At 41.4% G+C, this 27,502-nt stretch overlaps 1 protein-coding gene across 3 annotated transcripts in view; it reads left to right on the top strand.

Moving 5' to 3' along the window:
* LOC122809428 (zinc finger protein OZF-like) overlaps positions 1 to 27,502 on the top strand; it is a 176,869-nt gene that overhangs the window by 32,953 nt on the left and 116,414 nt on the right. The window lies entirely within an intron of this gene.

The following is a 27,502-nucleotide window of genomic DNA, read 5'->3' as shown; positions in this document are numbered from 1 at the left end:
GCAACTTTTAAATGTGAATGGATGGATGTGTTTGTGTAGGTGTTAACCTGATCTAGCAGCAATAACACTGAAAAGAATTATATCTAGACCAGAGAAATAACATTTATCCTGGCACCTTTAGCTCTTGCCCTCCAGAAATGTTATTGCATCAAAATGTGCCTTTTTATATATTCCTTTTAAACTTCCACCAATGGAAATGGGCATCCATTACATCACGCATTACATGTTACATTTCATCCATATTTAATATTCTTAAAATGTGTACAAAATAGTCTAAGCTCATATTTTTTTCATAGTGCATCTTTAATTCAGCATTAATAAAATATTGTTCATTTCTCCTATTTTTTATGCGGGCGTTTCCCTCTGTAGTTTAGCATTTTATTCTTCTGGTTATGCTTATCATATCTAAAGAAGTACCTCTCTTCCAGTACCTTCAGACTTCCTTTTTCAATCCCCGCCCCTCATCATTTTTATGTGTTCTGAAGCTATAAATTTCTTGCCATCATGCAATGTCCTAAAATGTCATTACTTTACCATTCTTATCACGTTTGCTTCATTATCTTTATTTCATTTGCCCTATATGTCAGCTGTACTCATCAGAGCTAAACTTTGGTGCATAATTCACTATTTTACTTTGTAAGGGCAACTGTCCCAAATGTATGTAACTACCCAAAATGTTATTTATTTTTATGAGAAAGTACTGGGGACTTTTCCAGATGGATCATGTATTTGGACAAGTACATGCCTGAGGGAGCATTGTGTTATAATGTGCCTGATAAGGGAGGAGTACAGAGGGATGCATTATTTGGATCTCAATTATATACCTTTGGAGATGAGATGAGCAAGATAGAATGTTTTTAATGACTATATAAACATTGCGGTCAGTGAAGACTTCATTGTCTGTGTAAGTGCCCAGATCCCTAATAAATGCATCTGTTTTGAGTGGGGGATCTTCTTTTTGGTAGGTGCTTAGGGACTTATGTTTTCTGAAGGACGTGATAATGCACTTTATTTTAATTTAGCCATAGACATTAGTCTTGGCACTATTTGTTAGAACATCAAGAACTCTTAAAAGGACCCAGGAGTACTCTTCATAGATGATGATTCCAAGTTTGCAATCATCTGCAGACTTGGTCAGCCATAAACACTTGATATCAATTTGAATTTCATAGAGGTAAATGGCAAATAGGAGCTGCCTGAGGACCCCCACGGATAACAAGCTTTCTAGAGGAGAGTGTTCCTCCAACCCTGATTTGATGGGTTCTTTTTCTGAGCCATTCATCCTCCAGTGAATTATATAAGGAGTTGTGTTCAGTTTAATTAGTTTGTGTACAATGCCTAATTGTAGGATGGTATGAATGGCCTTGGTGAGATCAGTCTGCTTTTTGTAAATCAGTTTGCCCTTGTTGAAAGTCTCATTGACTTTTACACAGCATTTTTTGTTTAATTCCGACACAAAAATCACTTGAGAAGCTAAGGTTGAATAGTCAGGTGTGGGGTGTGAGGCAGTGTTTCACACTTGCACGGAAACATCTTAGCACATTGTGACCATAGAGCAACTGTCTTTTACGTTCAAGAATAGCTTTAAGACCTGCTCCTAAGTGATCTTTGGGGGGAGGGTAAAGACAAGATGTTATGTGGAGGAAACAAGGGGGATATAGAGGGGAGAAGCTGGGAAAATTTATCTGCTAATATGTTGGCTATGCCCTCAGAAGCTGGCTCTGAACTGCCGGTTCAGTGCAATGCTGTGTAATATTCCTAAGGTTTCTTACATAACTGAAGAAGGATTTGTGGCTGTTGATAGCTGTTGTGTAAATATAAAATGGTTTCCTCTACTCCGTTTTGTATTGTTTCATTTTACTTCTACTTGTTATGTGTACTTTAAAAATGTAGCATACATGAATAGTTAATTTTTCCAGCACAAATGTTAAGTTGTAATTGCTTTGTGTTATCACAAGATCCTTGAAATGTAAGAGTCTGAGCTAACATATAATGAGATGTATTAAGTTTAGTTAACATTGTAATGTAGTAGTCCAACATAAATCACAGTGCTTTCAGACTATAGCAGTGTAATAATTTAATGTATAGCTAGGAGTAATTTTCAATTCTTCCTGCAGTATTAGAAGTGTAAAAGGTTAATGCTTTTCTTAATCAAATGCACAAGAAGTTACATGTGTTTTTCCAATAAAATGCAACTAAAAAGGCTTCACTGGCAGTCCAGTTACCAGTCAAGACTTTCAAACCACTGCTGTAACAGAAGAAAAAAACATGTTTAGCCAAGCATGCTTATAAAGTAACTGCTTGAATAGGCAGTGAAGCAAAAGGTTTACAGTATAAATAAACAGTTAATGTATTAAAATAAATAATTTCATCAGTTCTGTCAGTTGTCTTTGCTAACTGTGGTATTTAAAGTTTATACTTGGCTTTGATGGATTAATTTATTTTTCTAAGTTCATTAACTTCTTGAGTGCATTTTAGGAGTGAGGGGTCTTTTGTTTGTTTTTAAGGGGCAGGTGTTCACCTTTTTTGAGTAATGTAAATACTTTATTTTACCGTTTACTAATTTAACATTACTGCACAATCTCCATGAATATAGCACTTGTTATTTTGGCACTGATTGCTGATACAAGTAATTTATAATTTTATAAATTTACTACACTAATAAAGCAGCCTCATGTCAGTCAGTGCTTTCAATTATCTGTAACTTGCCATTGTCAAACATGCAGATCCAAATATTACTGCAGCTATCCAGTTTTAATTCCACGATTAACTTAAAATTGCTTATTACATAATTAAACAAAAACAGTTAAACACACAATTAACTATTTACAACCTAATTTAAGATGAGGCAGTAATTAGAGGCTATATTTCATTTTGACTATGTTTCAAGATTTAACAATTGGACAAATTACCTCTCAGTTGTTATTGGAGTCTACAGTATTAAGTAAATGTAGATCTTGGGTACTTTTGTTTTGTGTCAATATTTTTGTCGTTTAGATTCTATTGCAGCACCCTATATAACCCATTCTTTACTGTGGAGTTCTGTTTGTGATCTCTAAAATTCTCAATTCCATATTTTTAATTTTTGTTAATTATCATTTTCACCTCTCGTGTTAATGTTTTGTCTGTGGTTTTCTATCTTCTAGTTGTAGCTTTTAATTACTTTCAACACTAAAGATAGTAATGCTTTCACCTTTTTAGTACATTATTTTACAACAACTAAGCAAAAAACATTTCTGTACTGAGGTTAACATGCCATTGAAGTAATCTTTGTACTGTAGTAACTCTATACCTTCCCAAAGTATATACTTCTAAAAGCCCCCCCCCCCCCCAAACCATCACAACTCCAACAAATGTGCCTTTTGTCTTTAGGAACATTCTTTAAAGTTTCAATGACAGTATAGGACTAAACGTGTGAATAGTTACATGCAACAATTGTTATTCTTCTTCATTTAAGTGTGTATCTAGAATTAAGACATATTTCTCTTTACATCTGAAATTTTTATCTAGATCCCATGCTATTTGTATCTTTATACTGTACGGTCTTTATGAAATCTAATATTGCCCTATATGTTCTATTATTCTTTTCTAATCTGTCATTTCTGTTCTGGCTTCACTTACAAAATCACTATTTGTGGTTTAACAAAATTACTATCCACCCTTGAGCTGTAATTTTAGACCTGCATATGTAAGTTGACAGAATTCAATAACCCACAACTGTTTTATAGCTTCATCCCATTTTATACCTCATCTCCATTTAGCTGCTGCTGCCATTTTTTGTTCTTTCTTCTCCAAATATTCATGTCTCTCTCTAATTTGTTGTTCCTATTACTATATATTGTATAATCTATTGGTGTTATTCTATTTTTTCCCCAAGGTCTAACCTTGCTTAATATCTTTATGTATAGAAGTCTGTACGTAATGTTTTTTATGTTAATTTCCAAGATCTGCTCCAATGCCCACACATGATCTTTTTGTTACCTCATTGGAAGCCGCGGTGGTACAGTGGTAGCATTGTTGCCTCACAGCAAGAGGTTCTCCTGTTCGATTCTCGGCTGAAGTGCCTTCTGTGTGGAGTCTGCATGTCCTTCCCGCGGTCGAGTGGCCTCCAAAAGACATGCGTAAATGGATGTGCCTTTGCTGAAGGTTGGGCATCGGGCTGGCAACTTGGCACCAAAAAATCTACTGCCAATCATTAGCGAACCGGAGTTCCGCTGTGGCGACCCCTAACCGGGAAAATCCAAAAAGACAAACAACAAACATTGAACGTTGTACCTATTATGTGCTTCCATTAAGGCATATATTCCATATTCTGAATCAAATACATTAATGTAAGCTGCATAGCTTTATAATATCCCTCCAAATCTGGAAGTCCCAAACTGCCCGGTTTGTCAGTATTGTTTTTTCCTGTTGCACTCTTTCTTCTTTGTATCCCAAAAAAACTCCCGTTTTCCTTTTTTGTATTCTTCCATATCTGATTCCTTGGATGATGCAAATGAGCCTGACCTACATACGGCACCAGTAGGACCAAAAACATCTTTATTTCATGCATCTTGCTTTCAGTGTACATAAGACAAGACTACGGAAACTGCTATTTATCTCGTTCGGAGCAAATTCCCAAATCTCATCTTGTCATGACCCACAGAAGAAGCTCTGAACCAAATCATGCATTGATGCTTAGCTCATTACTAGACCCTATGTTTTTGCTTCATTTACTTTATGTTCTGCTGTACTATTAAAATACTTCATTTAATAAAATATAATTGTATATCACTTTTGATTGGTAGCATATTATCTGTAAAAAATGCTATTTTCCCATTAATATTTCTCCATTTATATCCAGTTATGTTTGATTGTCTTATGTGCCTGTCTAATAGTTCTAAATATGAAGCAAAGAGTCATGGTGGAAATGGACAGTCCTACCTAGTTCTTCTTGTAAGGCTAAATGCTTTAGAGAGCTCCCCACTGCACATCACCGTTGCTTGACCTCCTCTGATATTCACTATTGTTTCCCATGTTTGTGGAAACTGACATACATCAAGTGGTCACTTTATAAATTCCCATCTCACTCTGTCAAATAGTTTTTCAGCACCGATACTTATTAACATCTATTATTATTGTGGCCACTTTATAAATTCCCATCTCACTCTGTCAAATAGTTTTTCAGCACCGATACCTATTAGCATCTATTATTATTATTGTCCAATCATTCTTTTCAATCTTAAGGGTTCTGTTAACATTGTCAAATGTTTGCCTACCTGCTATAATACCACACTGATTTAGGTGTGCTATTCTTAGTGATATCTTTGCCATTTTTTTTTTAATTGTCTTAAGTATTTTGTAACTATCTAGTAATTATTCAGAACTGGCATGATCTTTATAACCCTGGATAAAGGGGATCCTTTCACTTGTTAGTATAACTAGCGTTACTGCTTCTTCCCAAGTCAAAATCTTATTCCCACCGAGAAAAAAAAAGTATTTAAAAGTACTAACCAGACCTTTCCACCCTGCTCATTCTTTTTTCCACACTTTCATTGGAATTGTATCACTATAAGGATTTCCCCCATATTCTGGTTTCTTATTGCATCTTTAATTTCAGTTTCCTTATTTTTGATGTTAATACCACTCTTTCTACTTATGTTAATCAAGGAAGTTATACTTACCTGGAAACATTACCATTTGCTGTGGGTTACTCTCATCCTCTGCATCTTGTTTATGCTGTAGCGTAATTTAGCATTGTATTCCTATTTTAATGGTTCAGCTTCTACCCTACTATTCACATATTTCTTGATTTTAATTATCATTCTTTCAGCCCTTTGCTGCTTCTGATGTTGAGGCAAAATTTAGGTTGCTCTAGAATTAATGTTGAAAGGTAGTCATTTTAAAAACGGCTGCTCTGCGTTCATTCATGTCTTTGTGTACTCTTTCCAGGACATTCTAGCTTCTTTCAATTGCTCTTCAGCCTGTTGCTTTCCACTTTTCTTTTTTGCTTCTATAAATTCCTTACTTTTTAATCCTTCTACATATCTACTGCCCATTATTCTGAAATTATGACATTATCCCTGGATGTAGATGAAACACCCTTGGCAATTAATTGCAGCATAAGAAGGATTTCCTAACTACACTTGCCATGAAGTGATCAAAGGAGAGAGAGAGAACTATCTGCCTAGGTGCCCAGATCTCTAACAACTTTTGCACTTGATAATGGAGTGTTGTTAATATTGTAAGTTGAAGTAAACTGCTGTTTTCCAAAGGAAACAATACTTCATATTTTATTGTTTCTGTTTAAGACCATCATCCATACACCAGGTATTAGTCTTTCTGGTGGGTACAAGTACGTGCAGGGGTTAAATCATACCCATTTTGCAGTCATCAGTAAACCATTTGCAGTTCCTCCTGTGCCGGCTGTCTTGTAAGACACTTTCATTGCTGCTTCCAAGTCTCTTGATTCTCAGTCTCCTGCTCCTAAGAAACCTGATAGGTTCTATAAGGTTCCGAAGGATTGTCAATTTTATTTGTGTCCTTCTGCTAATCCTGCTGTGGTGTGAGTCTCTTCTGACATAGGATCAAAGGAGGCTACTAGGATATTGGCCCTGGGGCCCGTATAAGCCTAGCCAAGAGTTTAGCCCATGTTTAGACAAATTAGCACCTGATGCCCCTGTCCAGCAGGGACATGGGTAGAATCCCAGGGGTATATTTTCTGTTTCCCATCCAGTTATCCAGGTTGCACTTAAAAAGGGGTAAAGAGGTACTCTGCTTGATGTAGAGAGGGAGTCTGTTCCATAGATGGGGAAGTGTCTGGGACAGAAGTCTGTCCCGCCAACAAGTCTTGTTGATGGCACAGACTTTCCAAGCGCTTGTCTTCTTATAAGGATAGGGCAATGAATAGGAGTAGTGAGGCTTACACTGCTTCTAGTTTGGCCTTTAGAGTTATTAACTTCCAGACCAACATGACCAGATATGCTGTGGCATTGATTGCTCAAGTTTTGTCAGGTTTTTTCTGACCTCCCTTATTCTGAAGGCAAATCTTCTGCCTTATCTATTTAAGATTCTACTTCTCAAGTGGCTCACCACTTTATCAAGTGTAGCTATGAGGTGGGGTAGTTCGTTTATATGCTTTATTATGAAGAAACACATCAGGATGGATAGCAGCAGTACAAAATATAAACAAACTGATTAACTTGGCAGACCACACAGACATGCATGCTTACATCTCAACAGCTAACTACAAAATGGTAGTCAGGCTCACACATGCTCAGTATTTATACATTTGTGCAAGTCCCTAGAAAGCTTCTTAAAGGTATACATACATATTGATCTACATCCTCCCTCTTTAATGAATTGTTTACGGTATAATGACATTTGAAAAGAAACATGCAATTGTACAGACAATGAGAAACAGACACAATGCTTATGTCCAAGTTGCCATGTATCTGGAACATGGTTTGGAAATGCGACCTGATCTAGTGATGTAGCACTCAAAACTGGATTTAGCAACAGGGATAGTCATTGGTGAACAAAACAGATTCTAGAGTTTCAGGATTCTTCTCAGGAACAGGGATATTTACTGGAATGTCCTCAGGAACTGGAATGCTAACTCACTCTGAGACGGTCTTTCTCACAGGTATGATACTGCACTACAGGCTCGGACACCGGGACAAAATGTTTCCGATTCTGCCTAAATTCTAATCCTTGTGATTTCACAATGTACGATCTCGGCTCAGGACATCCATTTTTCACGACTCCAGTCTGAGCAAAACCTTTGGACATCTGCATTTTCACCATCTCCCCTTCTCATAATGGATTGAGTGGTTTGCTGGACATCATAATGACTTCTGGGATAAGTGCTTTTTCAACAGATGGGCTCTCACTGATCTGCTGTTCATGACACATGGAACCAATAATTTACTACTGATAGTGTGCTTCTGGTTCATCTCAACAGAAGTCTCTGTGCAGGTGAACCAAGATGTTTATCACAAGGAATATTTCTGAGATTCAAGAAAACATCACTATTGCCTCATTTTAACTTCTCTAGTAAATGTTTCACACTTTGAAAGTACAGTTTTGTACCTACCATAAATGTAGATGTCCGATAGGTATGCAACTGCAGTCCTGACATATGGGTTGTCCTGCCTCAGGCAGCCCTTCGGTCGGCCGGATTCCAAAGTCTGGGTCCGGCGTTGGCTGATGTCGCCCTTTCCCTGACGTCAGAGCACCTGGGGTATAAAAGCGTCAGCCAACGCCATCTTCTAGAGTGTTTCTTGCCCCAGATGCCAGGTGCCCTCTAAGGAAGGCTAAATTTTGAAAATAGAGAAAAAATTCCAGACAAGTACAACAACATAAAAACAAATACACCATAAAAGATTACCCCAGGTAGCTAAAATGAGGGGTAGAAACCCAAAAGGATACCACAGAGGGGTAGGTGGGAGGGAAAACCTGACTGCAGTTGCATACCTATCAGACATCTACATTTATGGTAGGTACAAAACTGTACTATGTCCTTCAAGGATGCAACTGCAGTCCTGACATATGGGTTGAATACCATAGCCAACCTGGGGGTGGTAGGCACTAAGACAAAGATGGTGTAGCTAAAATGCCCTGCAGGACTGCAGAAGCAAACCCTGCTCTGGATCTGGAATATAAAGGCAGGTTGTAATGTTTGGAAAATGTATGCACGGCGCTCCATGTAGCAGCTTCTAAAATGTCCTTTGTTGCCACTCCTCTTAAAAAGGCTGTGGAGGTGGCTGTAGCTCTGGTGGAATGTGGCCTGATGTCAGCTGGCACAGTTTTTCCATGAAAAGAGTAGCAGAATCGAATGCAATTTCCAATCCATTTAGAAATTGTCTGTTTGGAAATTGCTTTTCCCTGCAATCCAGCAGCGCAAGCTACAAAAAGCTGGTCAGATTTTCTGAAAGACTTTGTTCTGTCCAAGTAGTAGCGCAACTGTCTGTGTATGTCCAAGGTGTGCAGAAGTCTATCTCCTTTATTTTGAGGATTGGGAAAGAAGGTACGCAGGTGAATAGCTTGATTCAGGGACACCCTGGATACCACCTTTGGCATGAATGATGGACTGGTTCTCAAAGAAACTCTGTCCTGATGAAAAATGAGAAATGGTTGTATTGCCATAAGGGCCTGTAGCTCAGAGACTTTTCTTGCTGAGGTTACTGTCAGAAGGAAAGCTGTCTTCCAAGACAGAAATTTCAACTCTGAAGATGCTGCTGGTTCAAAGGGAGGAAGAGTTAATTTTTCCAGCATGAAGTTGAGGTCCCATGCAGGCACTGGTGGTTTCCATGGAGGGTTGATGTTCTTTATACCTCTTAGAAACTGTCTTAGCAATGGGTGAGAAAATACAGGCGGATCAGTGTTATATTTGGCAGATATTGCTGAAGCATGTATTTTTATGGAAGAATATGAAAGGCCATTGTGGAGCATTTCAGCCAAATATTCTAGGATCTGTGGAATGCTCATCACTGATGGGGTCTTGACCCTTTTTGCTGTTCCAGATAAGAAATCTCTTCCATTTTGCCGAGTATGTTTTTTCTAGTGGAAGGTCTGCGCGCCTCCAGGATGATATCTTTTACCCTTTTGGAAAGTGTATCCTGAGGAATAGTCATGGAATCTTCCAAGCTGTCAGCTTCAATGTTTTCAAGCTGGGGTGTAGTGTCCTGTAATTGTGCTGTGTCAGAAGAAGTGGCCTTTGAGGAAGGAGCCACAGATTGGTGTGTGTCAAGCTCCGTAGCAGTGGGTACCAGTGTTGTCTTGGCCAGTCTGGAGCTATCAGTATGACTTTCGGTTGCTCTGTCTTGATCTTTAGTAACACCTTGGTCATCAAAGGATGAGGTGGGAAGGCATATAGTGTTAGAGAGTTCCAACTGAAGGAGAGAGCGTCCACCTTCCATGCTTGAGGATGGTATGTCCTTGTGCAAAACTTTTTCAGATGGTGATTGAGGTGGGAGGCAAAAAGATCTATGTCCGGCCTTCCCCATGCTTGAGTTATTTGTAAGAAAATGTCTGGATGCAACATCCATTCGTGTGGATCCATGATGTTTCTGCTTAGGCTGTCCGCCAGAACATTGTCCTTCCCTGGTACAAACTGGGATTGTAGCTCTATTTTCAATTGTAGGGAAATATCCCAGAGATTCATTGCTAGTCTGCAAAGAGGGTAGGAATGGGTACCTCATTGCTTGTTTATGTACCACATAACTGTGGTATTGTCTGTCTTTATTAGTAGATGGCCCTGATGCATGAACTTTTCGAAGGCCTTGATTGCATGCATCACTGCCAGCATTTCTTTTTGGTTGATGTGCAGATGCTTTTCTTTTTGTGTCCATTGTCCTTGAATGCATCTGCCCTCCATGTGCGCCCCCCCATCCATGGTCTGAGGCGTCTGTTGTTATGGTTTGACTTGTATGAGGCTTGCTGAAAGGCAGACCTTTGTTTATCTGGCTTGCTTGAGCCCACCACAGAAATTCCTTTTGAAGGCATGGAATGAGTGGGATCAATGCTTCCAGGCTGTGGCTGTGTTGAGACCATAGACGTTTTAGATACCATTGTAGTTTCCTCATACGCAGCCTTGCGTGTGGAATCAGAAGAATGCAAGATGCCATGAAACCCAGGGCCTGCAGGATTTTCCTTGCAGTCATCTGGGTGTGTGTTGCTAATTTTCTGAAGTATTCTGGTAATTGTTTGTTTTTCTTTTGTCAGAAACGCCATCTGGGTGTTTGTGTCCAGTGTGGCACCCAGGAAAGGTATTTGTTGGGATGGTACGAGACTTGATTTCTGAATATTGACTGTGTATCCCAAGGCCTGCAGTAGGTGAATGACATAGTCCATGTTTTTTAACAAGGCTTGTTGGCTGTCCGCTTGTATAAGGCAGTCGTCCAGGTAAGGGTATATTTGTATCCCCTGAAGTCTGCAATGTGCAATTACTGATGCCAGGCATTTCGTGAACACTCTGGGCGCAGTAGATAAGCCAAAGGGCAATGCTGAGAATTGATAATGCTCTGAGCCTGCAAGAAATCTGAGGTATCTTCTGCAACTTTGTTTGATTGGGACATGCAGGTATGCCTCCTTGAGGTCCAGAGTTACCAGCCAAGACCCCTTGCCCAGCATGGGAAGGAGTTGCTGTAAAGTCAGCATTTTGAATTTTGGCACAATAAGGTAAGTATTCAGTGCGGACAAGTCCAGAATGGGTCTCCATTGGTTTTCTTTTCTTGGAACAAGGAACAGTCTTGAATAAAATCCTTGGCTTTGTTTTGCAGAAGGAACCTTCTCTATTGCTCTTATTTGAAGTAGGTTTGTTATTTGTTTGAGTGCCTCTGCCCTTTGATTTGGTGGCAGGTTTGGCCTGCCATGTCTTGTTGGTAGTGTATGAAAATGGAATCTGTATCCTTTGTCTATTATGTCCCGTATCCATTTGTCCTTTGTAATATTGTGCCAATTTTGTGAGAATAAAGATAATTTTCCACCCAAAGGTGCTTCTAATTGAGCCCTGGATGGCGGAGTCAAAGTCAAGTCATTGAGATTGTCCCTGCTGAGCAGTGGAAGGTCCTTCCCCACCTCTCTGGTTGGGAGGCTGCCATTGACGTCCTCTGTAGGAGCCTCAAGTTTGCCCTCTACCTCTGCCACGTCTGTTTTTGCCTCTTTGAAATTTGTCTGTGTCTGGAAAGGACCAATGCTTAGAAGGCCAATTCCTGCTGAATCTTGGAGGCTGTACCTGGAGGAAATCTTTGACTGTTTGCACTGATTTTGCCTTTTCCTCTATTTTATTTAAAACCTCTTGTGCAGTAGCACCAAATAGCTTATGTTTCTCTAGTGGTGCATCCAAAAGCTTAATTTTCACATGGTCTGGCAATGTTTGTTCCTTTAACCAAGCATGTCTGCGTATGACCGCACCTGTCATTGCTGCTCTACATGAAGCTTCCAATGCATCATATCCACACTGAAGGAAATGGTTGCTAACCTGCTGAGTATTATGAACCAATTCCTGTAACCCCTTTCTATCTAATGGTTCAGGGGAAGCCATTTTCTTTTGCAAGTCATCCAACATGTATTCCTGATACTGAATCATATGAAATTGACAATTTAATGCTCGCATAGAAAGGGTGGAAGATGTATATACTTTCTTGCCCCACCTTTCTAAAGCCCTAGAATCTCTTTCCGAAGGAAGTGGATTCTTAGCAGTAGTGGAGGAAACCCCTTTAGGCCCCTGAGAAATAGTTTCAGGGTCAGCAGTATGACCCTTGTACAGAAATTGATGTGTGTCTGGGACCCTGTAGTACCTGTCTGGCTTGACAGGAGCAGGGGGGAGGGAGTCAGGGGAAACACTAGATTCTAAGTACACATCATCTAAAACATTTAAAACTGGAGGAATAGCTAAGGGTCTATGCTGAGGTAGCTTTAAAAATTCCCTTAACCTTTTCCTAGAATCTGAGTATTCTTGGCCTTGCCATTTGAAGTGTTCCCTCATGGAATGAAGCGTTTCCCCAAAGGAAAACTCCTCAGGAGGAGAAGCAGAGGGAATGGATTCCTCCGAATCAGAATCCTTGTAGGCCGGGAAGGCCTCCTCCTGGTAGTCTGAATGTGCAGAATCACCTGAGGCCTCATCAGAGGACTGGGGATCTACCTGCTCAACCCTAGGCCTCTTGACAGAAGGCGGCTGAGAGCCTTTATCTGGATGTGGCTGAGAACCCCTAATTAAAGAAATAATGTCCTCAGCTAAACTTAAAATTTGAGAACCAGAAGTGGATCCCAGAGAAACAGAACTTGGAGGGAGAGACTTAGCCTGTTTGGCAGCCTTAGCATGTGTGTAGGCCTTAATGGACATAGACACTGGAGGCCTGGCAGCCCCGCGTGCTGGAGTAGTCTTATCCACTGAAATGGTGTCAGGAATATCCTGGGCTACGGTCTCAGAGGGGAGAACAGAAACCGCCACCGAGCTGGCCTCCGGTACCGAAGTAACTGTGGGGCGGTGTCGTCGGTCTGTAGCGGTTGTGAAACCGGCTCAGAAGAGACCGAGACACTCGCGGTAGGCCTAAGCATGGTGTCGGCCGAGACCACGGACCGTGGGTGTCGGTCCTTATCCTTCCGTTTTTTAGGTAAATGTGCTGTCGGAAGCTCCAACGGCATGATATAACAGAAATCTTCCCCAAAATAATCCTGTGCAAACTCTGTCCGACGACTAAGAGTGCATTTATTGAAAGAAGCACAAGCTGTACAGGCTAAGACGTTGTGTTCTGGGCCTAGGCAGGGTAAGCAGTAAGAGTGGAAATCCTTATGAGGTATTTGTTTCCCACAAGTTAAACAATTATTAACTTTTACAGTTTTATCTGACATCGGCTGAGGCAAGAAAAGGTCCCCAACGGGGTACTTGGCTTTTTTGAAGACTTCAGTAGCTGAAAACGCAGGAGCTGGTCGACCGGCACTTGCGAACTGCTTCTGCTTCGGGCATGCCGTGTGGCAAGAAAGACTGAAGAAGATGGCATCGGCTGATGCTTTTATACCCTAGGCGCTCTGACGTCGGGGAAAGGGCGACATCAGCCAACGCCAGACCCAGACTTTGGAATCCGGCCGACCGAAGGGCTGCCTGAGGCAGGACAACCCATATGTCAGGACTGCAGTTGCATCCTTGAAGGACATCTGCACGTTCTTCCAAACCATTTGATTGCAGGTTCTCAGGGCTACTAGTAATATGAGTAAAGTCCCACTCTTTAGCAAATCTTTTGAATTGTAAACTGTGTAGCATTGCCAGAAATAACTTTGTGCGGACTCGACCATGGTAGTCCAGGAATTCAGTTTAGATGAACTGGTTCTTTCTGTTTATGTGGCTTAGTGCTATTACATACAAAAAAGATGAAAGTACTCTCTCAATGTCCTGTGATATAGAAGGCCAAAATAATAGATCTCTCACCCTTATTTTGGTATAATCTACTCCTGGGTGGCCACAGTGCAAAATAGTAATATACTCTTGTGGCAAGGACGTCTAAGCTCATTAAGAGGTGTGGCAGAAGAATTTCTCATTTCCATGACTTCAAATCAAATTTCTCATTTTCATGCTGTTCAGTGGTATTTCTGGGTGATCTGGACAATGCATCAGCAAGATAAAGATGTTTGCCTTTTGTGTAGAAAAGATTGAAATTATACTTTTGCAATTTCAACATCATGCATTTGCAATCTGTCAGGAGCTGTATGCATAGGCTTTCTCAAAATAGTGACTAGAAGTTGGTGTTCTGTTTCATTCTGGATAGGTCGACCATAAATATAATCATGGTGTTTGGAACATGCAAACACAGTGACAAGAGCTATTTATCTTCAGTTTGTGTTAGAGTTCTGCATGCATAGGCTACTGGTCTGCACTCTTGAAGAATGACTACACCAAGATAACATTTCCAAGCATCACAAGAAAGAGTAACTGGTTTGTGAACATCATAGTATCTGAGAGTTGGTGGACTGGCAAATCTCTATTTCAGGACATCAAATGCTCTGTGGTGGTGGTCTGACCATGACCAAGGCATATCTTTGCATGTCAGCTCTCTAAGCAGTGCTGAAAGTTGTCTCAAGTCTGGAATGAACTTGCCTGTGTAGTTAACAAAGCCAAGGAAATGTTGTAGGGCTTGGATATTGTCTGGAGCAGGCATCTCAAGAATAGCAGTTTGCTTGGAAGGATATGATTATAAGCCTGAACTGGTAAATAAATGACCAACATAAGTAGCTTCTCGTAGCCTGAATTTGCAGTTCTGTGAATTCAGCTTAAGATTCACTTCACTTGCTCTTTTTAAACATTCTTGAGGTTTCTGTCATGCTCAGTTTCACCATTACCTCCTAGTAGAATATCATCCACTATAGTAGCACACGGATACCTAGAAAAGAATCGCTCCATTGCATGCTGGAAGACTTCACTAGCAGAATTTATCCCAAATGGCATTCTCAGAAATCTGTACCAGAGTACTGAAAGTGGTTGGCAATGATGATTTTCGGTCAAGCAAGATTTGCCAGAATGAACTCTTTGCATCTAAGACAGAAAAGCAGTGGCATTTGGCATAAAAGCAGTGACTACTTTAACTGTACACATTGGATGATGAAGTCTTTTCAGCACTTTATTCAAATCTTGTTGATCAATACATATTCTGATATCATCTGAGCTTTCCTTATGAGCTTCAACCATGGAAGATACTCATTCAGCAGGTTCAGGAGTGGCCTTAGGTCAACTGGTGCCCTAGGCAAAAAGGCTCCACAGTGCCTCCACCACAACACCTGATGCCCCCATTCTGGTCTACCTACACCAAATAAATACTGGGAAAGTGCACCTGCTAGACTGGCAGCCTAGGCGGCCACATAGTTGGCCTATGCCTAAGGACAGCTATGAGCAGGTTCATCAACTGGACCAGTTACACCTTGCTGCACCACTTTGTCTAGCTCGTCTTTGACTCTGTTCTGCATAGCTACTGGAACTTTCTGGGCTGGTCTGACCATTGGACTGACTTCTGGGTCTAACTTCATGGAGTACACAATTGGGAGTTTACCTAGCTTGTTCAAAAAAATCAGCATATGTAGAGAAAATAGACTGGGCAAAATTAGAATAGTGGTCTTTTAAGCTAACATGGTGGACTTCCTTGTTAAATGAAAGTAGTCCAATTTTCAAACTGTCTCGGGGGGGCTAATAATGACTATGTGCCTTTTGACCACGTAAAATTGCAAATCATAGCTTTTCCCAGCAAAGAAACATGAAAGCATTACTGAATCTTCAGTTTGAATTTCTTCACCACCATAAGCAACAAGCTTTGCACACTTTGCCAAGTCAAGCTTCTCACCAGCACATACTCTAGCATATGTTTCTGCTGACATAACATTGCACTTTGAAACTGTATCAACTTTGAGAGTACAAAATGCTTCATTCTTTGCCAGTAAATCTATTGCATTGACTATTTCATTAAGCATGCACACACCATCAACATAAAAAGTAAGGGTCACAGCTTTCTAACTGATCTACTTGTCTCTTTGAATGTTCTCTTAATAAAATAATGTCCCTTATTTGATTTACAAAACCTTTTGAAATTATTCCAGTTATTGCATTTGTGGCATTGCTGACCCAAAGCTAAGCACTTTTCTCTTTTAGACTCAGGATTTCCATCACAATTATGACAGCACTGAAATTGGCCCATTCTTTGAGTTTGTTGACTCCTCTTTGTGCGCACTCAGGAATTTGCTAGAAAGGCATGGGGTTTCCCAGTGACGGTTACAGTGCTCACATTGCTGCCATGTGCTCGGGTCTGTTTCTTTTAACTACGTGCTGCATACTATCAATATGGGCTTTAGAAGATACTGGAAACATGCATTTCTCATTTGTAAGCATATTTGTGTACTTTTCTGTAAGCTCATGTACCTGACAAATCTCAATGGCCTTATTCAAAGTTAAATTACTTTCACAAAGCAAAATCTTTCTCACAGCATCACCTTTAATACCACACACAAGTCTGTCTTTTATCAACTCATCCCTTAAATCACCAAATCAGTTTTATAAGCTGCAAAAGTTTCCCCAGGCTTTTCATCTCTTGTGTAAAATAAGTGCCTTTCCATTGTAATATTCATTTGGGGGTTACACATTTCTCTAAATGTACATTTTAAGCATTTGAGGTCATCCCTTGACTCAGCCAGTGCCACTATATGATGGTTTCCCCTCTCCTGCACTACCGCAGGTGTATACACAAATTAAGGCTCTTTCGATGGCTTCTGAACCAGCTAAATTAAGCAGAATAAATGTCTTTGTATGGTCATCTTTATCAGAAAATGCAGCTTGTATAAAAATATCATACTCTTGCTCAAACACTCCCCAATTCTCTGCAGTATTCTTATCAAACACAAGTGGACCAGATTTTCGAAATCCTTCAGCCATGCCAACAGAGTATGCCCAAACACACTGAAAATATGTCCCTTGTAATTATATATGAACATGCGCACACAGCCAGTACTTGCAATAACTTTCAAATGCACAATAAACTCTTCAAAATACTATACTTTGCGAAATATGCTTTGAAATGGCTGTATTTTTTTAAATAACTGTACTGTAATACTGCACAAACTTGCAAACACTGTGTATACTTTGGATATTTTGAATAGCTTTAATTAGTGCAAAAAGTATGTGCTATGAGCTACTTTGAAAAAAAATTTGGTCGTTTTCTTTATTTTATACATTTTATGTGATTCAGACATTATTTAAAACATTTACCTTAGTGATTCGAATATTTTTATCAATATGTTGCAGTTTCAGACATTTCATTTAACTAGAAATTCGTTTAAAGCTTTCTGAGTGCTTCGTTTCATATTTTTTGAGTATGAAATCATTTAAGTAAGCTTTGATACCTGAAATTCATTTCTGACCTTTTTTTGTGAGTTATACATACAGTAGGGATGATCCATTTGTCTGTAGTCCTTCAGCTTTAGCTGAGGGCCTTCAGTCCTGATTCAGTATCCCATTCTGACACCATGTCATTTGTCTTGTTTCACAAGTGAAGATGAACAGGCGCATTGGTTCGTTTATATGATTTATTATGTAGAAATACGTCAGGATTGATAGCAGCAGTACAAAAAATAAACTGATTAACTGACAGACTACACAGACATGCATACTTGCATCTCAACAGCTTATTACAAAATGGCAGTCGGGCTCACATGTGCTCAGTATTTATATACATGTGCAAGCCCCTAGAAAGCTTCTTAAAGGTATACACACATACATATTGCTCTACAATGACTACCCCCACTCTTAGACCAGGTTTATTTGTCTCTTCAACTTTCCCTTTGTCTTCCAATTTGGGTTTCCATCATGTCAGAGTCTTGGGTTCTTTCTACCATCTGTCAGGGTTACTTCATGGTATGGAAGTCTGTCTTTCTCTTTTCAGGGATTTCTCAACCTCCTCTAGAGCAACTTCTTCATTTCCTGGATGTCCTAGGTTCCCTGGTGAACCAAAGGACCATTCAGCCTGTTACCCCCCTTCCCAAATGGGAAAGGGTTTTTATTCCAGAATGTTCCTGGTTCCTCAAAAGGAGTGCACTTGGAGACATTTTCTGGATCTCTTCCTGCTCACCACCTTTTCTTGAGATCCCCTCTTTTCAGATGCTTATGCTTCAAACACTGTTTCCTCTTGTAATACCCTAGGCTTTTCTGGTGACTTTGGATGTGAAGGATGCTTGCCCCCATATCCATATTCACCCTGTTTTCAGGAAGGTTTTACAGTTCTCTGTTTCTTCCTCTAATTGTCAGTTCTCTGCTTTGCCCATTTGGCCTCTTTACTGCCACAAAGGTTTTTCACAAAATGCCTATCTCCTGTGATTGCTTTCTGCAGGCTCCAATGCAGTCAGATTTTTCCTTATCTAGACAACCGATAAAAAAAAAGGAATTTGAGTGGCGGATTCAATGGTTTGCCCTTGACTCAGGCCTGCCTCCAGTCCCTTTTTTGAGGACTCTTCACTAATGCCTCAGACATGGGGTGAGGGCTTCATGTAGTCATCTGGAAGTTCGGGATGTCTGCCCCCACATCAGAGGTCAGACCATATCACCATCAAATAGATAATAGCTCTGATTCTGGCCCTTCAAGCTTTTCACCCCATGTTATTCCAGGCCCCTTGAAGGTGTGTACAGACAACACTACAGTGATGTGGTATGTCAAGAACCAGGGAGGCACAAAATTTTACCTCCTCTACAGGATGGCTGTTTAGGTTTTGGAGGTGGCTGTCAGTTATTAGTTAACTCTTCAGGTGGCATACATTCCTTTAGAGCACAATTTAGTGGCAGATTGAGTAAGTCCAAAACCTAGGCTCATGAAGAGATGCTTCACATAGATGTGTTTCTGAACATTGCCCATCAGTGGAGTGCTCTCTGGCAGATTTTTTTACCTTCCTTCTGCACAGGCATCTCCCTCTCATCTGGCACGGAAGACAGAGGCCCTTTCTTTTTCTTGGAAGGGAATGTTTCTTATCTTGGTTCTGCCACTTAAGGCAACTGGCCAGTGGCAATCACCACAAGTTACCTCACTGTTTGTATCTCCTCACACAGGATAATGGGTCTCTCATCCATCCTCAGTTGTTCACTCTTCAGCTAACACTACGGGTAATAGGGTTTTGTTTCTTTTCAGGCACCTGTTTTCTGAAGACATTCTCAATGTTGTACAGGAGGAAAGTGAACCCTCAACTGGAGAATCTTGTATGTCCAAATGGAAAAGATTTTCTGTCTGATGCCTTGCTCATAACCAGGACCCTTTTTCAGTGGAGGTCCACTTTGTTTCTCTCTTGTTTGTGTGAGGTGTTCCAGTCTGGCTTGACATTTTCTTTTGTGAAGGCCCATTTGCCAGCCATTTGTGTTTGTCTGTCCTTGAATCATCCTTCCCTTCTCATTTTCAGGTCAGAAAATTTGTTAAAGACGTCCTGCATCTTAGGCCTCCAAGAAAACCCATTCCTCCTCCTTGGGACCTTAATTTTGTTTTGGAAAAATTGACTCTGGCTCCTGTTGAGCCTGCAGATTCTGCTTCTTTGCAACATTGTACAGGGAAGACTGTCTTATTGCTGGCTTCCTACTCCTGCTCTGAGGGTTTTTGAGCTTTAGGGCCTTATTGCCATACCTCCTGTTTATAGGTTCATAGGTGTGTACTAGGCTAATGGCCCTGGAGCCTTTACAAGCCTAGCCCATAGGTTTACCCTGGCATCGTGCCACCCGACCTTAGTTCCTACTCCCTCTGTCGAGTAAAGCCACTGGAGTGATCCCTGGGGTGACTTTTCTATTTTCCATCCACTCATCAAGACTTCTCTTGAAGATGGCCAGTGAGGTGTTCTGCTTGACATGTATGGGAAGTTTATTCCATAGCATGGGCAGTCTCTGGGTTATGAACCAGTCCCTCTAGCATATTCTGTTGATTGTGGTAATGACGTTGAGGTCTCTGGAGCTTGTAGTGCAGAGGGATTGGTATTTCTTTAGATGTAGCATTTCTAACCGAGCTGGGTCAGACATGGCTCTATAAGGTAAGCAGAGATCGCCTCTTAGCAGATGATATGAGACAGAGAATAGTTGGAGTTTTTTGATTCTCTTCACATAGGACAAATGTTTAAGGCCTAGGACAAATGTTTAAGGCCTGGGATCCTCTTTGTGAGGTACTTTTGCAGCCTCTCCAGTTGTTGCAGGTGTTTAGTGAGGTACATGCCAAATGGGGCATTGTATTCAATGATTGGCCTAATGAGGGAAGAGTAGAGGGAGACAATTCCCTCTTTCTTCCTGGATGCAAAACCCTTATTAATGAGATGTGCCACATAGAAGCACTTTCTGACCACAGTGGCAATGTGGTGGTCAAAAGAGAGGGTGCTGTCAACCTGTGTTCCCAGATCTCTTATAATGCCTTCTGGACTATCATCGATGTGGTAATTCATGGGAACCAGGTTTTTCCCAAAGGGGATGATGACACATTTTTTGGCATTGAGGTTAAGGCCATGGTTCTGACACCAGTCATTGGTCTCAGTGAGACCTTTCTATAGGATGTCAACATTACTAGGGGGACTTAATAATAGCTCCCAACTTGCAATAGTCTGTAAACTTTGTCAGCCAGAGTCCCTTTGTGTTGGCCTGGACTTCAGAGAAGTAGATACCAAACAGGAGAGGACCCAGGACTGAACCCTGTGGGACTCCACTCATGACTGGTCAGCAATCTGACCTGGAGTCAGCTACTTTCATATTGTGGGTTCTACCTGTGAGCCAGTCTGTAACCCACCTAGTGATATAGGGGTTGATGTCTAGTGATGTTTTCTATGATTCCTGAATGGTTAATGGTATCAGAAGCCTTGGCCAGATCAAGGTAGGCTGTATGAACCACCTTGCCTTCATCCACAGCTCTTGTGACTGACTCAGAGAAGTTGACCAAGTTGAGTAGGCATGATCTACCCTTCACAAAACCAAACTGTGTGGGATCCAGAGTTTGGAGATTCCCTACAATCTTGTTTATTAGGCCCATGATGATGCGTTCCATAGCTTTGCATATCAGACTCATCAGGCTAATGGGGCGATACTTCCCAGGGTCTGTAGTTGCTCCTCCTTTGTGGAGACGGATGATTGTAGCAGTGCACCATTCGGTAGGGACAAAGCCTGAGGTGAGGCTGTGATTGAACAGGGCACACAGGTGAGGTGCCAGTTCACTCTGTAGTTCATGTAGAACACAGCTAGAGATATCATCAGGTCCCATAGAAGCTGTATTCTTGGCCTTGGACAGTGCTGTTTTAACCTGTGCAGCAGTAATACTGGGTGCCTGGCAATCTACTGGTATTGTGACTGGTCCTTTGGGGGGTGAGCGGTAAAGCTGGCACTGAATCTGTCAGCCAGTATATTGGCAATATCTGTTGACTCTGTGTAGGAGGCACTGTTGTGCAGTAGCTCAGAGCAAATCTGAGTAGTGCCGTGGAGATTCTTTACGTAACTATAGAAGGCCTTGTGGTTGTCTTTACTATCTGCTGCAATTCTGTTTTCATAGCTAGCATTAGAGGATTTGATGAGGGATCTCAACTTTTTGTTGAGGCTGATAAGGAAGTTTTTCTAGTCTTGAGACTTCACCTTATTCCGCATCAGTTTCCTCCTTCTGTTGTAGAGTTTATTTATGGCAGGGGGCCATCAGATTGGCTTCCTTTTTTTTGGAGAGCATCTTTGTTCTATTGGATATGTTGAGATCCATGTATTTGTGGATGTGTTTGTACACTCCATTGCTGTATGATTCTGCGGTCATGCAAGTATTCTCCATTTGCATGGGTGCCATGAAGTTAGCCACCTCTGTTTTTAGGAGTCCAAATTTGGCTTTGGAGAAGTTTTTCATGGTGGTTATCTTTGCCAGGGGGTGGTGGGGGGTGGGAGTGATGTAGGTTTCCAAGGTGATTAGTTTGTGGTCTTTTTAATGAGTTGTCCTTGAATCAACCAATACAACTTACTTCCTTTTTCTCTTCTCAGTCTGGTAGTGAAAGTATCTCGCATACCTTGGATTTGCACAAACAGCTTGGGTACTATTTGGATAAAAATAAGACCATTCATAAGTCTGACCAATGTTTTCTTTATTTTCATCTTAGGAAATTAGGTTTGGCTGTTTCTAAGCAAACCATCTCTTCCTCAATATCTAAGGCCATTTCCTTTTGTTATTCTTTTCATGGCAAATCTCTGTCTACTTCTGAGAGAGCCCATTTCACTGGGGAAGTTGCCTCTTCTGGTGCTTTCTTTAAGGGTTTGGCCACCAATTCCATCCTTGAAGCTGCTACTTAGTCTTCAGAGCATACCTTTACTATGCATTATAAGTTGGATATGGTTTCTAGGGCCAGAGCAGGTTTTGGTCTGGTGTCATTCTAAGGGGATGCAGTATCTGTCTGCCTGGGATGACATGATTGACAAACCACGATGCTTTGCCAGAGATGGCCTACATCTGTTGCCCCGGGATTCTGGATACTGGATAAGGCTCTAGCCACCCCTATAGTGCCTTTTTTAGGCAAGGTTCAAATGACAAATTCACCACCGTAACAGGTAAAAGCAAGCATAATCTGAGGATATTGCTACTCAGTGCTAGAAGTCTAAACCTCAAAATGCACTCACTCAAGGCACTCCTTAAAATGGAGAACATCGACATCTGTGCAGTGACAGAGACCTGGTTCAATGCTCCAGAGAGTACCCCTGCATTACCAGGCTATAATTCATACCACACGTTTTGGCCACCTAACATGGACTGAAAAACTAAAGCCAGAGGCGTGTCCATATTCATTAAGGATATCCACACCTCCAGGCTAGTTGCTCAGCATAATGCATCCGAGATTATCCAAGTGCAACTAACTCTGGGCAAGACCACAATCCAAATTGTAGCTTGCTACAGATCCCCCAGAACGCCCACTCCTCATTTCTTGACACACTGGAAAGTATTAGGGTACAACCTAACACCCTAATAATGGGCGATTTCAACTACCCCACCATTAACTGGGAAAACCACTCATGTACCAACTCTTGTGCTCAATGTTTTCTGGAATTCCTAAATTCCAATGCCTTGGGTCAACTTACCCACACCCCCACTAGGGGCAGCAATATCCTAGACCTGATTATTACTAACATGAGCAATCGGTGCTCCACACCAGAGATCAAGTCCTCGTTGGTCAGATCCAACCAAAAGCTAATCGCCCTAGACATCCACATCCCTCCCCCACCCACCATTAGGGAAACCACCGTAAAAAATTTCTCCAAAGCCAGCTTCACGCTTCTTAAGACAGAAGTGGCAAACGTCACGACACCCATGCTGACGTACAATAGAGGTATGACTGCTGAATCCTACACAAATGCACTTTATAAGCACTTACACAAGTGCATGGATCGTGCAATCTCTAACAGAACCAAGATGCTATCCTTCAAAAAAAGAAAGCTAGTCTGGTGGTGCCCGCCATAAACAAACTCTACAACAGAAGAAAGAAACTGTTGCAAAAAAGAGTAAAATCCAATGATTGGAGGAACTCCCTGGCCAGCCTCAGTAAGAAGCTGAGATTCCCTCATAAAATCCTCCAAAGCTAGTTATGAAAACAAAATTGCCACTGACTCTAAAGACAACCACAAAGCATTCTATAGCTATGTCAAGAATCTCAATGGCAACACTCAGATCTGCTCTGAGTTGCAACACAATGGCACTAAATATATACAGAACCAACTGATATTGCCAACATCCTGGCAGATGTTAACCCCCCCCCTCTCATCCCCTAAAGGACCCATCTCTATACCAAAAGAATGCAAAGTTCCTGTAATCACGGCTGCACAGGTAAAAAACACACTCTCCAAAGCCAAGAACACACCATCCATGAGACCTGACAACATCTCAGGCTGCATTCTACATTAACTGCAGAACGAACTGGCACCCCACCTAAGTACCATGTTCAGTCATAGCCTCACCTCAGGCTATGTGCCCACTGAATAGCGCACAGCGATGGTTATCCCACTACACAAAGGGGGAGCCACCACAGACCCCAGAAACTACTGCCCCATTAGCCTGATGAGCCTGGTCTGCAAGGCTATGGAACGTGTCATCATGGAACTTATAAACAATGACGTTGGTAATCTCCAAACTCTGGGCCCCACCCAGTTCAGGTTTGTAAAAAACAGTTTGTCTCCTATACCTGATAGACTTCTTTGAAGTGGCCACCAAAGCCATAGATGAGGATAAGGTGGTTCACACAGCCTATCTAGATCTCACCAAGGCTTTTGACACCATCCCCCACTTTGGAATTATAGATAAACTCACTAAACTAGGTATAAATCCCTATGTCACAAGATGGGTTGCCAACTGGCTCACTGACAGAACCCACACTGTGAAAGTAGCAGACTCCAAATCCAACTTCAGACCAGTGATAAGTGGAGTACCACAGGGTTCAGTCCTGGGTCCTCTCCTATTTGGTATCTACTTTTCTGAAGTACAGGCTAACATAGAAGGTCTTTGTCTAATGAAGTTCACAGATGACTGCAAACTAGGAGCCATAATCAAAACTCCAAAAGATGTGGACATCCTACAAAAGGGCCTCGCTAAGACAGATGTCTAGTGTCAAAGCCATGGCCTCAAGCTCAATGCCAAAAAGTGCATTGTCATCCCTTTTGGTAAAAACTCTGTACCCATGAACTACTGCATAGGCGGTAGTCTACTTAACACCGAAAGTGTGATGAGACCTTGGGACACAGGTGGACAGTAGTCTCTCCTTTCATAATCGTATCGCCACAGTAGTCAGGAAATCCTTCTACGTGGCACACTTCATCACAAAAGGTTTCTCATCCAGGAAAAAAGAGGTTATTGTTCCCATCTACTCATCACTCATTAGACCCATTATAAAGTACAACGCCCCTTTTGGTATGTACCTCACAAGACCGCTACAACAACTGGAAAGGCTGCAGAAATACCTCACAAAGAGGATTACCGGCCTCAAACAGATGCCCTACGCAGACCGTCTCAAAAAACTGCAGCTTTACTCCATCGCATATTGCCTACTCAGAGGTGATCTCTGCCTAACACACAAAGCTATGTCAAACCCAGAGCTGTTGGACATGCTCCACTTAAAGAAATACCAATCCCTCTGAGCTACTCACTCTAGGGACCTAAACCTTGTCACCACAATAAACAGAACATACTGGAGGGATAGATTCCTGTCCCAGAGACTTCCCGCACTCTGTAACAAACTACCTGTCTATATAAAACAAAGCTCCTCATTAGCACCCTTCAAGAAAAATCTTGATGTTTGGATGGGAGATAGGAAATTCACCCTGGAGATCACTTCTGTGGCTCTGCTCGTCAGTGGCACAGGAAAATAATTTTCTTGGGTTGCGAAAGCCAGGGTACCTTTTGGCTAGGCTTATATAGGCCCTAGGGCCAGTAGCCTAGTACCTACCTATGAATCTATGATAGTCATTTTGTATGGCTTTGTTGATGGCACTTCTCAGCCTTCCACCTTCCATTCTGTTTCTTGAGCTTTTATTACTCTCCCTATAGTAAATAATACTGCAAAAGTGATGTAGAAGAACATGGTTCAGTTGTGTAAAATCTTACCAAAACAGTACATGTCTTTCTCTTCACTGTGACAGTATTCACTTCCTCCCTCCCTCCAATCCCCTCGTTTTTGTTTATGGATTCCCTTTTGGCTGTGGGTCTCCCCTTTTTCTTCTGCATTTACTCCTTCTGGATGTGCATGGATTTCTTTGTCCTTTGTAGACTGTTCTTTACTGAGGGAATTCAGGTCTGAATAACTGTGTTCATACGTCATTTTTATGCCCTATGTTCTGTGCAGCGAACATATGTGTGATGAATGGTGCATACAAGATCATAAAGCTTTGGTATACTGTTGGGCTGTCCTAGGCAGGAGATCATTTCAGTAAAGAATACTGCAGCAGTGAGGAGAAGAACCTCTACTGTAATGGTAGGATTTTACAGAAGTGTACTTTCTGAGAGTAAATGTCACACATTGGTGACTTGACTTAACTAGTGACGGAGAGACTAGGGAGTGGCCCAGTTAGAGGCATTATCTATGAAGAACAAATAAAAAATATTTTAGCCTCTAATTGGTTCAATGTCAACCTGATCTGGGGAATTTGTTTACCAGTCGAAAAATCTCTGAGCATATCCTACATTAGCGGATTAATAACTGAAGAAATCAAGGATTACATAGTTGTTTCGTATTGAATTTTGTCCTAAAAATGCCAGGAATTGTATATGAAAATCTGGGAACATGGAGGGGAATCTATAATAAACTATAAACTGGAAACATACCTTGCCCATGATGGTAAGCTGGAGTTCTGAGAGCTCCCTACTGGGGTCTCTGAGTATTAGTTTAGATTAGATGTGTCCCCCTGATAAATTTTGAGACTCTACTGCAGTTTCCTCAAGGTACGAAGGCCTGGCGGAAAGTAAACTGGGGTATGGAGAGCGAGTATTTTCTTTGCATTTAAACCATGCATCAGTAATTACATGTACATGAACATATTCACTGTGCAGAAATGTCTTGTGATTATGAAGTTTGTTTTTAAGACTCCTGGCATTGAAAAGCACCACCTTAACATTATCCAATTTGGATGGTGCATTGTTGCAGTGGTTGCATTGTTGCCTCTCAGCAAGAGGTTCACCAGTTCGATTCTTAGCTGGAGTGCCTCCTGTGTGGAGTCTACAGTGCTGCCTGTGTTCGTGGGGGGTTCCTCTGGGTGCTCCGGTTTCCTCCCACATTACAAAGACATGCGTCTGGAGCATTTCTCCTGGGCCTCTGCTGAAAATTGGCTTTGTTCTGAGTTGACTTTCCTGGTAAGCAAATGTTAAATAAATAAATTTTGAGATTTCATGAATTTGCTAAGTTGAGATGTCCATTAGATGAACTCAGCCTTTAAAGACCCTACAAGGGCAGCAAAGGCTTTAGTCTGTAGGTAGAAATACCTGAATGAGAGATGCAGGCCATCCATCACAAAGCAAGCTGGGCCTCCAGCTGTGTTGTACTAGGCAGATATATACTGGATCTCCCTGGAATGACAGCAGCTACTGAGCCAACTGTTAAGCCGAATATCATTTCTTTATATCTAGGCAGCAATCTCGAGAAGAAAGGATTTCACTCAGAAGCAGTGCATCTGATACATCCATAAAAAAATTCAGTCATGTCTCTCTGCATGTCCCTTAGGGTTTTATTCATCCGGTCATTCACTCCCTCAGGAATCACTACCATGTTGTAGTCATATTTGTCTTAAAAAGGGGTATTAACAGTCCTTATACTGTCCTGGCTGCAGAAAGATAGCTGACTCTATCCCCATTCTTGTCCAGCGTGGGAGTGCAGAATCTGTAGCTTGAGTCACTAATTGCTGTAATATTTTTGCTAGAAGCTAATTTCTGAGAACTGGATTGGGGGTGGTCGATTTGTTGGAAACTTGTTGATGTAGGATTCCTTGGAGTACGTGAACTGCGAGGGTTTTGCTGAAAACTATTTTTGCTAATTCTAGGAGGCTTAA

The sequence above is a fragment of the Protopterus annectens genome, chromosome 1.part1, assembly GCF_019279795.1.
Source record: "Protopterus annectens isolate FY-2018-M chromosome 1.part1, PAN1.0, whole genome shotgun sequence".
Classification (NCBI taxonomy): Eukaryota; Metazoa; Chordata; order Ceratodontiformes; family Protopteridae; genus Protopterus; species Protopterus annectens.
This window is presented reverse-complemented; position numbering and strand designations above follow the sequence as displayed.